Raw genomic sequence first — 10,000 nt, 5'->3', positions numbered from 1 at the left:
TTATCATACAAAAACATGGCTTCAAGAAGAATTATTTTCCGGTTTTTCTTAACTTCCTATGTGACAAAGAAAATTTCATAAAGAATTTTCGTAGGTTTTTTCACAGAATATGTTATTTTCATTTTAGTTGATGTTTTTATTTTGTGTTTTATTTTTTAATGTACTTATTGGGTGCTGAAAGAGCCATAAAAACCTCATAATCGAACAATCTACCGAAATATTAATAATATTGAAAAATTTAAATTTCGAAATAACCTACCTACGGTTAATCTACACGCGTTTAGAAGCCGTAAAAAAATATTTTCGACTTTGTAATGGACCAAACAAAAAATATAGAAAAAATTATCGAAAAAAAAATCTTTTAAAACTTACCTTACGTTAGTCCTTATGCGTTGCGAAGCTCAAAAAAAATATTTTCGACCTTATAATAGAACAAACAAAGAAAATAGAAAAATTTTCCAAAAAAATAAAAAGTCGAAATTCGAAAAAAGAAGAAAAGTGGTCCTTTTCTAGGAGTTTTTTATTCCCAAAAAATGGGTCGATGTCCCCGTAACCCCTAAAAAAAGGGGGTCGAAATAACATTTTTTCATCATGCTTCAAATGGGCTGAAAAATTTTTTACGGGGTCTCTGGACCAAACAAAAACGATCTGTCGAGTCAGAATTCCGAAAATCGAAAATTCCCGAAATTTCTGTACTTAAGAGGCGGGGCGCCCACTATCGACAAAAGTGTGCCAAAACCCACAAACGTTGTGTTACGCGCGCTAAGATAAATACAAGCCTGATTGCTGAAAATGTATTCTATTTGAATAAGGTAAGTATCAACACCAAGGAAGTAATTCCTTTATTATAAACTCATACTCTGACATTGCGCTAATATTGCTCGTGAATTGTTATTTAGTTTAAAAATATAATTTATATTACTTTTATTTTATTTTAATTCTATATAATAACTATTTTATATTTTTATTAAAAAATTTCTTGTTTAGTTTCTAAGCAACCACAGTTACGTTTATATGTTTAATTCTATTGTATTCTATATTTATCGATAATTTAATAAATGTTTTAAAAGACTATTCTGGTTTTCCACGCTCTCTTCAAAAATGTGAGTTCTTTTAATTCTTCCGCTTAATTATTCATTTTAAAGTAAAACAACTAGTTATACATATTATTATATTATAATGTATGTGTATTATATACTATTATTTTATAACATAAACATAGTTGAGTTATTGAATTAAACGTCAAATATTTTATTACCTAAAATTAAGTTAATCGTAAAATCTGATGTAGTATGAGATATTCTTTAGAAACTAACTATAAATATTCTTGAAGTAAAACAATACCATCTATAAATAGAACAATGAGAAATAGTAAAACAAACTAAACACAACATGTTTATTTTAACAATATTTTTTATTTAGTTTAATCACTTAATAAACTTTACTTCTAATTATCATAGTATTTAATATAGAATATAGTTAACAATCTTTTAAACAAAGTCTTAAATAAAGTTACAGGGAGTAATTGTAATTAAAACACCAAAAAAATAGGTTTTAATAAAAAAAATACTTACATCAAGTTAAAACTTTATAAGGATTAATTTTAAAATATCAAATTGATTGTAAATCAAGTGCAAATAGGTTTTTTAAACAAACCGAAGGGTTTATAAAGGCTTGTAAACGCTCTCAAACGCCTACGACCATACCACACTGAGCACACCCCATCTCGTCCGATCTGGGAAGTTAAGCAGTGTCGGGCGTGGTTAGTACTTAGATGGGTGACCGCTTGGGAATACCACGTGCCGTAGGCTTTTGCTTTTTGAATTCATCTTTTTTGTACTATTTTTCTTTCTGACCTATTTATACTTATTACTCGTTTATTTACATTTCTTTAACGCTTAAAAGAAAAGTAAATTCTAGTTATTAGCAAATAAAAACTCAAGCCAATCAGATAACGTTATTTGCTGTTTAAACCAATTAGAGCGCTAAAAAAGTGGTTTGACCAGTTTGAGATATCGAAAAAATAATGGCACCATCTTGTAGAGTACAATTTTCTGAGTTGAAATTAATACAATTAGTCTTTTATACTAAAACTTTAAAGTTTTTTTGTCCAAAAACAAATAAAAGCGTGGCTACTTGAAAAATCAAACGAAAATAAATTTTGCACTTTTGTATTGTGAGTCATAATAAGTTATTTACTGTTACCAACAGATACTAGCAAAAGCTTTTTAAAGTTTTGTATTAACTTAATGTATTTGTAATTACTTTTACTTAATAGAAACTATTGAATTACGTTTACTTAGTTTACTTTTGTATGTGTATTAAATATATAGCAATTTTGTTTGAACTTAAATAAGGACTATTAAACTATTAAAAGAAAACTATCAAAGTTTACTAACTCAAAAGCTAAATCTTAGTTTTATTGTTATAAACATTTATGTTGTAATTTACTAATAACTAAATGAGTTTATTTCAAACAAAAAGAATTAAATAATGTTATGTTATGTCAAGCCTACTATATGAGGTATATAGGTATATAAGGTATACAAGCTTATGTTTGAAAATTATAATAATAAAAATAAAAATAAATATTTAGTTGGTAAAATTTGTATGTTTTAATATGCTTTGAAATTAGAGTTAGTATAGAAGTTTTTTTTTAAATATAATAAATATAAATTTAGTAACTGTTAGTTTTATACTTTAATAAAAGAAATATGGTTAACAAGTAAGTTAAAAATGAAAGAAGCATAAAAAAACACACTAATTAACTGCTTATTCAATAGTTTGATTATTTAATTATTTTTCTGTTATATAGTTTAATCGTATTGTATAAAAAATACAGAGGTTTAAAGTAAGTTTGAATAAAAATAAAACAAAACATATAAAATAAGCATTAGTTCAAATACATAGTTTTTTTTTTCTAAGAAAATTTAATTCTTTAATAATAAGTAGTAATTTAAATAAAAAATAATACAAATAAAGTTGTACAATATATATACAATAGTTTGTCAAACTAGGCAAACACTACTAGGCAAAAAACAAACTAGGCAAAAAACCTACAAAGTAGGCCACCACTACAATCCAATGTTCCAACTGGAAATTCAATGAGATCGTTACTGTACTTGTGATGAACGTTGATAATCCCCAAGATTGTAAGTCGAAGGCCTTACCCAACCTAACCAGCGCACTGGTTTTCTTACAACTGAATTAATCAACATTTAATATTGAATATAATCATTATTGATAGATAGAGGAATGTTGACAATCAACAACAGATTGTAGGTCAAAGGCATTACTCGACCCAAGTACCCACAACCTAGATTGAACAACATTTATTAGATAGATTTGTTTATTGATAGATAGAGGAATATTGTCAATCCACAACAGATTGTAAGTCAAAGGCATTACTCGACCCAAGTACCCACAACCTAGATTGAACAACATTTGTTAGATAGATTAGTTAGATAGATAAATAGTACAGTATAATCTCAAAGAATTTGAAGCCCGAACATTGAACGATAGTGGTGTTTCGTGACGACTAGCGGGATTCGATCTCTCAACCTTCTGCTTATGAGTCAGCTGATAAGACCACTGACCCACCGCGCCACGACAAAGATAAAGAAATATTTTGCTATATAAATAGGTTGATTTTTCAGTGAACTTCAAGTGTCAATTTTTCAGTGTCAATTACAGTGAACTTCAAGTAAGATATACAACAGTATATATATTTCCGAGTCTGACTTTGAGTACTTTTTATATATTATTAACAAGATTTTTTAGGAGTAATATCTGTTTAGTTCTTTAATATATCTTTAAAATAATAATATTTTTTAAGGTGTTTAAAACTTTTAGAAGCTGTATGTAATGTCTTTTAGTTTAATAGTTCTTTAAATTAGTAAAAAAAAAATAAGCATGGTTGAGTTATCAAATTAAACAAAATAGAACGTCAAGTATTTAATTACTAAAATTAATTTAATTAAAAAAAAATCTCAGGTAATCTAAAATGTCAGGAATTATTTAAAAATAAATATAAATTTAAAACTTATTATATTGAAAAGATTGATGAATAATACTCTTGAATGTATGAAATGTTTGTATTTGTAATGCAATAACATAAATGGATAGATCAATGACAAATTGTAAACATATTGTATTATTTTATTTTACGATTTTATTTTATTTATTTAATAATTCAATAAACTTTACTTCTACTTGTCCTGGTCTTAGGTAATTTATAGATAACAATAATTTAAACAAACACTTTTGTACAGTTACAATACAGTTTTAGTACAGTTTGGGAGTAACTGTTGATTAAAAAAACAAAAAAAAAGTTAATTCAGGTTAAAATTTTATAAGGAATAATTTTAAAATATCAAATCGATTGTAAATCAAGTGCAAATAGGTTTTTTAAACAAACCGAAGGGTTTATAAAGGCTTGTAAACGCTTTCAAACGCCTACGACCATACCACACTGAGCACACCCCATCTCGTCCGATCTGGGAAGTTAAGCAGTGTCGGGCGTGGTTAGTACTTAGATGGGTGACCGCTTGGGAATACCACGTGCCGTAGGCTTTTGCTTTTTGAATTCATCTTTTTTGTACTATTTTTCTTTCTGACCTATTTATACTTATTACTCGTTTATTTACATTTCTTTAACGCTTAAAAGAAAAGTAAATTCTAGTTATTAGCAAATAAAAACTCAAGCCAATCAGATAACGTTATTTGCTGTTTAAACCAATTAGAGCGCTAAAAAAGTGGTTTGACCAGTTTGAGATATCGAAAAAATAATGGCACCATCTTGTAGAGTACAATTTTCTGAGTTAAAATTAATACAATTAGTCTTTTATACTAAAACTTTAAAGTCTTTTTGTCCACAAACAAATAAAAGCGTGGCTACTTGAAAAATCAAACGAAAATAAATTTTGCACTTTTGTATTGTGAGTCATAATAAGTTATTTACTGTTACCAACAGATACTAGCAAAAGCTTTTTAAAGTTTTGTATTAACTTAATGTATTTGTACTTAGTTTAAATTAATAGAGTTTATTTGGTTTACTTTATTATGTGTATTGAATGTGCTAGTATCTAAAAATAAATACAACTAAAACAAAACAAACAAGGAGAGTACTTGAATAGAACCAACACAATTTACAGACCAGTTGTGTACTAAATTTAAAGAAATTCTGAATAGTGAATATGCAATTATTATTATAAGTTCAAAATTCACTTTAATTTAAATTAATGTATTTTGTAAATTGGTTTTATTTAATAGATAGTAGTGAATTACTTTATTTAATTTACTTTAGTATGTGTTGTATAACTTAATTTAAACCAGAAGCAAAACGGGATTATACTTTCAATAAACTACACAATTTACAGACCAGTTGTGTACTAAATAAAAAGCTATTGTGAATAGTGAATATGCAATTATTATTATAAGTTTATAAGTTCACAGTTTACAAAAGCTTTACAATTTAGTTATTATTTTGTTCATATTTGCATATCTAATTTATGAAAAGTTAGTGTTATGTGTTTTGGCTTTTTAATTTCTTTATTTGTACAACTGTTAGTTTTATATTCTAAAGAAACATTTTTAAATAAATATGTTTAACAAGTAACTTAAAAATAGAAGAAATATATTGTATATATTGAACTATTTATATTTATTCTAGCTATTTGCTTAGTGTATTTATTAATGTGATTATTTTATTTTGTTGTTTGTCTTATAGTTTAATCGTATTGTGTTGAAATATATATAACAAATACAGAGGTTTAAAGTAAGTTTAAATGAAAATAAAATAAGACATATAGTTGAAATATAAGTTTAAAAAAATATTTTTTTTTATTTCTTTGTTTGTTTGATTGTTTGTTTATTATATAATCGCGACGTTTCATTTTATTACTTTTAAGCATACTAAATATAATAATAGGTATAGTTAGAGGAAAAATTCAATTAGTTTCTAATGTAATAAAAAAGTTTATTTCCACAAATAAATAAATACCTGAAAAATCAAATGAAAAATAAATTTCGCACTCTTGTATTGTGAGTCATAATAGGTTATTTACTGTTACCAACAGATACAAGCGAAGGCTTTTTAAAGTTCTTGTATTTGTATTGTTATTTGTACTTAGTTTTATTAAAATGACAGTATTGATGGTTACGTTTATTAAGTATGTTTATTTAACGTTATGTAACTCAAGTAAAACCAGAAGCAAATAAGGAGACTACTTTCAATAAACTACACAATTTACATACCAATTGTATACTAAACTTAAAGCTATTCTATTCTATTTTATTCTTGATAGTTATTTTAAAGTTATTAAATTATACAAATGTATTTTGTAAAGTAGTTTTATAAAGTTACTATAGTTTATTTAACTTACTATAGTATGTGTTATATAACTTTAATTAAACTAGAAGCAAAAAGGGAGACTACTTTAAATAAACTACACAATTTATTGTTATATATAACTCTAATAAAACCAGAAGCAAAAAGGGAGACTACTTTAAATGAACTACACAAATTAAAATTATATTATTATTTATAAATCAATCGTGTTGTGTTTCAAAATAAATTTTTCAAATAATGTTTTACAAGTATTTATCAGTTATTTAGTTTTCTTTTTATAGTTTAGCCGTATTGTTTTATTTATTTGTTATTATCTTTATTTAATTGTTTGCTTATTATATTTATCGCCATGTGCTTAAAAAATAAAACAACTATATAGATTTAAAAAGTAAGTTTAAATAAAAATAAAATGAAACATATAAAATAAGTTTATGATTTTTTTTTCATTATTATTATTTTTATTTCATTGTTTGTTTATTATATCTATCGCGATGTGCTTAAAAAATAAAACAACTATAAAGGTTTAAAAAGTAATTTTAAATAAAGATAAAATGAAACATATAAAATAAGCTTATGTTTGATTTTTTATTTTATTTTTATTTAATTGTTTGCTTATTATATTTATCGCGATGTGCTTAAAAGAATAGAACAAATACAAAGGTTTAAGTTGTAAGTTTTAAATAAAATAAAATGAAACATACAAAATAAGCTTATGATTTATTATTATTATTATTATTATTATTTTTATTTCATTGTTTGTTTATTATATCTATCGCGATGTGCTTAAAAAATAAAACAATTATAAAGGTTTAAAAGGAAGTTTAAATAAAGATAAAATGAAACATATAAAATAAGCTTTTGTTTGATTTTTTTATTTTATTTTTATTTATTTTTATTTAATTGTTTGTTTATTATATTTATCGCGATCTGCTTAAAAAAATAAAACGAGTATTAAGGTTTGAAAGGTAAGTTTAAATAAAAATAAAATGAAACATATAAAATAAGCATATGTTTTTTTTTTTTTTTTATTATTATTATTATTATTTTCATTCAATTTTTTGTTTATTATATTTATCGCAATGTGCTTAAAACGATAAAACAAGTATAAAGATTTAAAAAGTAAGTTTAAATAAAAAATAATACAAATAAAGTTTATTTATAATAAACAAACATATTTAAAACATTAAAAAAAGTAGTTTATATATATTATTTTTTATTTATTTCTTTTAAACATATTAAATAAAGTATAAAAAAAGTATTAAAACATTTAAACGTAGCATAAATAAGCTTAAAACATTAAAATAATTGAAAAGAAACAAACAAATTGAAAAAAATCGGCAAAAAAAGTTCAACAGCAACATTTGAGCATCATACACGTATGCATTACTTTACACTAGTGAGAGAGACGTGTTTGTGCGTTCGGTCGACTTGGCGAGAAAGCGGGCTTAAAGCATTACTGTTTAGCACCCGAGGCGCGGCTATTGCAGCGGCGGCGAACGTGCTATGTAAACGCATTGGAGCAGCGTATGAAAAACTACAAGCGTCCAGCGGCGGTAGGCTTATAGCTTTGCGAAGTCGTCGAGACGAGTAGCCGACGCAGGCAGGCACGGCTCGAGGCGGGTAACTGCAGCAGACAGATGGCGTGTTGCTGCTGACGAGTTAACCGGCAGAAGGCAAACGGTTGGTCGGGAGAAAGAACAGTCAGTTGTATAGCTGCATGCTGCAGTCGACGCGGGCTGGCGCTTTAAACAGCAAAAGGCCGGCGCCGACTTTCAGTAACGTTCGCAAGGCTTTTAAGCCGAGTGATAGAAAAGGTCTGTATTTATACAGTAAAAACGCTCAGTCGAGCAACGGGTTTAAACGCCCTCGGATAGTTATCTGGTTGATCCTGCCAGTAGTCATATGCTTGTCTCAAAGATTAAGCCATGCAAGTGTAAGTACGAGCTCACGTACAGTGAAACTGCGAATGGCTCATTAAATCAGTTATGGTTCATTTGATTGTACGCTTTTACATGGATAACTGTGGCAATTCTAGAGCTAATACATGCGTAAAGCGCCGAACTGACGTGAGGCGCGCATTTATCAGACCAAAACTAACCGGCTTTCGGGTCGTTACAATGGTGACTCTGGATAAGCTTGCGGATCGCACGGCCTAGTGCTGGCGACATCTCATTAAAGCAACTGCCCTATCAACTATCGTCGGTACGGTATCGGCCTACCGAGGTTGTAACGGGTGACGGAGAATCAGGGTTCGATTCCGGAGAGGGAGCCTGAGAAACGGCTACCACATCCAAGGAAGGCAGCAGGCGCGCAAATTACCCATTCCCGGCTCGGGGAGGTAGTGACGAAAAATAACAATGCAGACCTCGTACGAGGTCCTGCAATTGGAATGAGTACACTTTAAACTTTTTAACGAGTATCCATTGGAGGGCAAGTCTGGTGCCAGCAGCCGCGGTAATTCCAGCTCCAAAAGTGTATATTTAAGTTGTTGCGGTTGAAAAGCTCGTAGTTGGATATAGGGACGGCGAGGTTGGTCGGTCGAAAGGCTAGCACTGGCCTCGTTGTTCTTGTTGGTCGGTGCCTTCGCGGTGCTCTTAACTGAGTGTTGCGGTGGTCCGGCAAGTTTACCTTGAAAAAATTAGAGTGTTCAAAGCAGGCTTTACGCTTGTATAATGTTGCATGGAATAATGGAATAGGACCTCGGTTCTATTTTGTTGGTTTTCGGAGCACGAGGTAATGATTAATAGGAACGGACGGGGGCATCCGTACTGTGCCGTTAGAGGTGAAATTCTTGGATCGGCGCAAGACGAACGACTGCGAAAGCATTTGCCAAGAATGTTTTCTTTAATCAAGAGCGAAAGTCAGAGGTTCGAAGACGATCAGATACCGTCCTAGTTCTGACCTTAAACGATGCCGACTAGCGATCGGGCAGTGTCGAACTTAAGAACTGTCCGGCAGCTTCCGGGAAACCAAAGTCTTTGGGTTCCGGGGGAAGTATGGTTGCAAAGCTGAAACTTAAAGGAATTGACGGAAGGGCACCACCAGGAGTGGAGCCTGCGGCTTAATTTGACTCAACACGGGAAATCTCACCCGGCCCGGACACAGCGAGGATTGACAGATTGAGAGCTCTTTCTTGATTCTGTGGGTGGTGGTGCATGGCCGTTCTTAGTTGGTGGAGCGATTTGTCTGGTTAATTCCGATAACGAACGAGACTCTTACTTGCTAAATAGCTGCTCGACCCATTGGGTCGGAGACAACTTCTTAGAGGGACTAGTGGCGTTTAGCCACACGAGATTGAGCAATAACAGGTCTGTGATGCCCTTAGATGTTCGGGGCCGCACGCGCGCTACACTGACCGGATCATCGTGTGTTCCCTAGGCCGAAAGGTCCGGGTAATCCGTTGAACCCCGGTCGTGCTAGGGATAGGGACTTGCAATTGTTTCCCTTGAACGAGGAATTCCCAGTAAGCGCGAGTCATTAGCTTGCGTTGATTACGTCCCTGCCCTTTGTACACACCGCCCGTCGCTACTACCGATTGAATGGTTTAGTGAGGTCCTCCGATTGAGCCTGGTACGTGCGGCAACGCACTCGCCGGTGTTCGAAAAGACGATCGAACTTGATCATTTAGAGGAAGTAAAAGTCGTAACAAGG

At 30.2% G+C, this 10,000-nt stretch overlaps 3 non-coding genes across 3 annotated transcripts in view; all 3 read left to right on the top strand.

The window, feature by feature from the left end:
• The first annotated feature begins 1,692 nt into the window (after positions 1-1,692).
• Positions 1,693-1,811, top strand: LOC145848112 (5S ribosomal RNA). Its single transcript, XR_014371725.1, has one exon. It is a non-coding gene; the product is annotated as a 5S ribosomal RNA (ribosomal RNA).
• A 2,642-nt stretch (positions 1,812-4,453) lies between these two features.
• LOC145848111 (5S ribosomal RNA) lies at positions 4,454-4,572 on the top strand. Its single transcript, XR_014371724.1, has one exon. It is a non-coding gene; the product is annotated as a 5S ribosomal RNA (ribosomal RNA).
• A 3,652-nt stretch (positions 4,573-8,224) lies between these two features.
• The window catches only part of LOC145848104 (small subunit ribosomal RNA), a 1,808-nt gene continuing 32 nt past the window's right edge, over positions 8,225-10,000 (top strand). Inside the window, exon 1 of the ribosomal RNA XR_014371719.1 lies at positions 8,225-10,000. This exon is cut by the window's right edge and continues 32 nt beyond it. This is a non-coding gene — a ribosomal RNA (small subunit ribosomal RNA).

The sequence above is a fragment of the Thalia democratica genome, unplaced genomic scaffold (genome assembly GCF_965202585.1).
Source record: "Thalia democratica unplaced genomic scaffold, ktThaDemo2.hap1.1 HAP1_SCAFFOLD_1242, whole genome shotgun sequence".
Classification (NCBI taxonomy): Eukaryota; Metazoa; Chordata; class Thaliacea; order Salpida; family Salpidae; genus Thalia; species Thalia democratica.
Note: the sequence above shows the minus strand (reverse complement) of the source record. Positions and strands in the feature narration are given on the sequence as shown.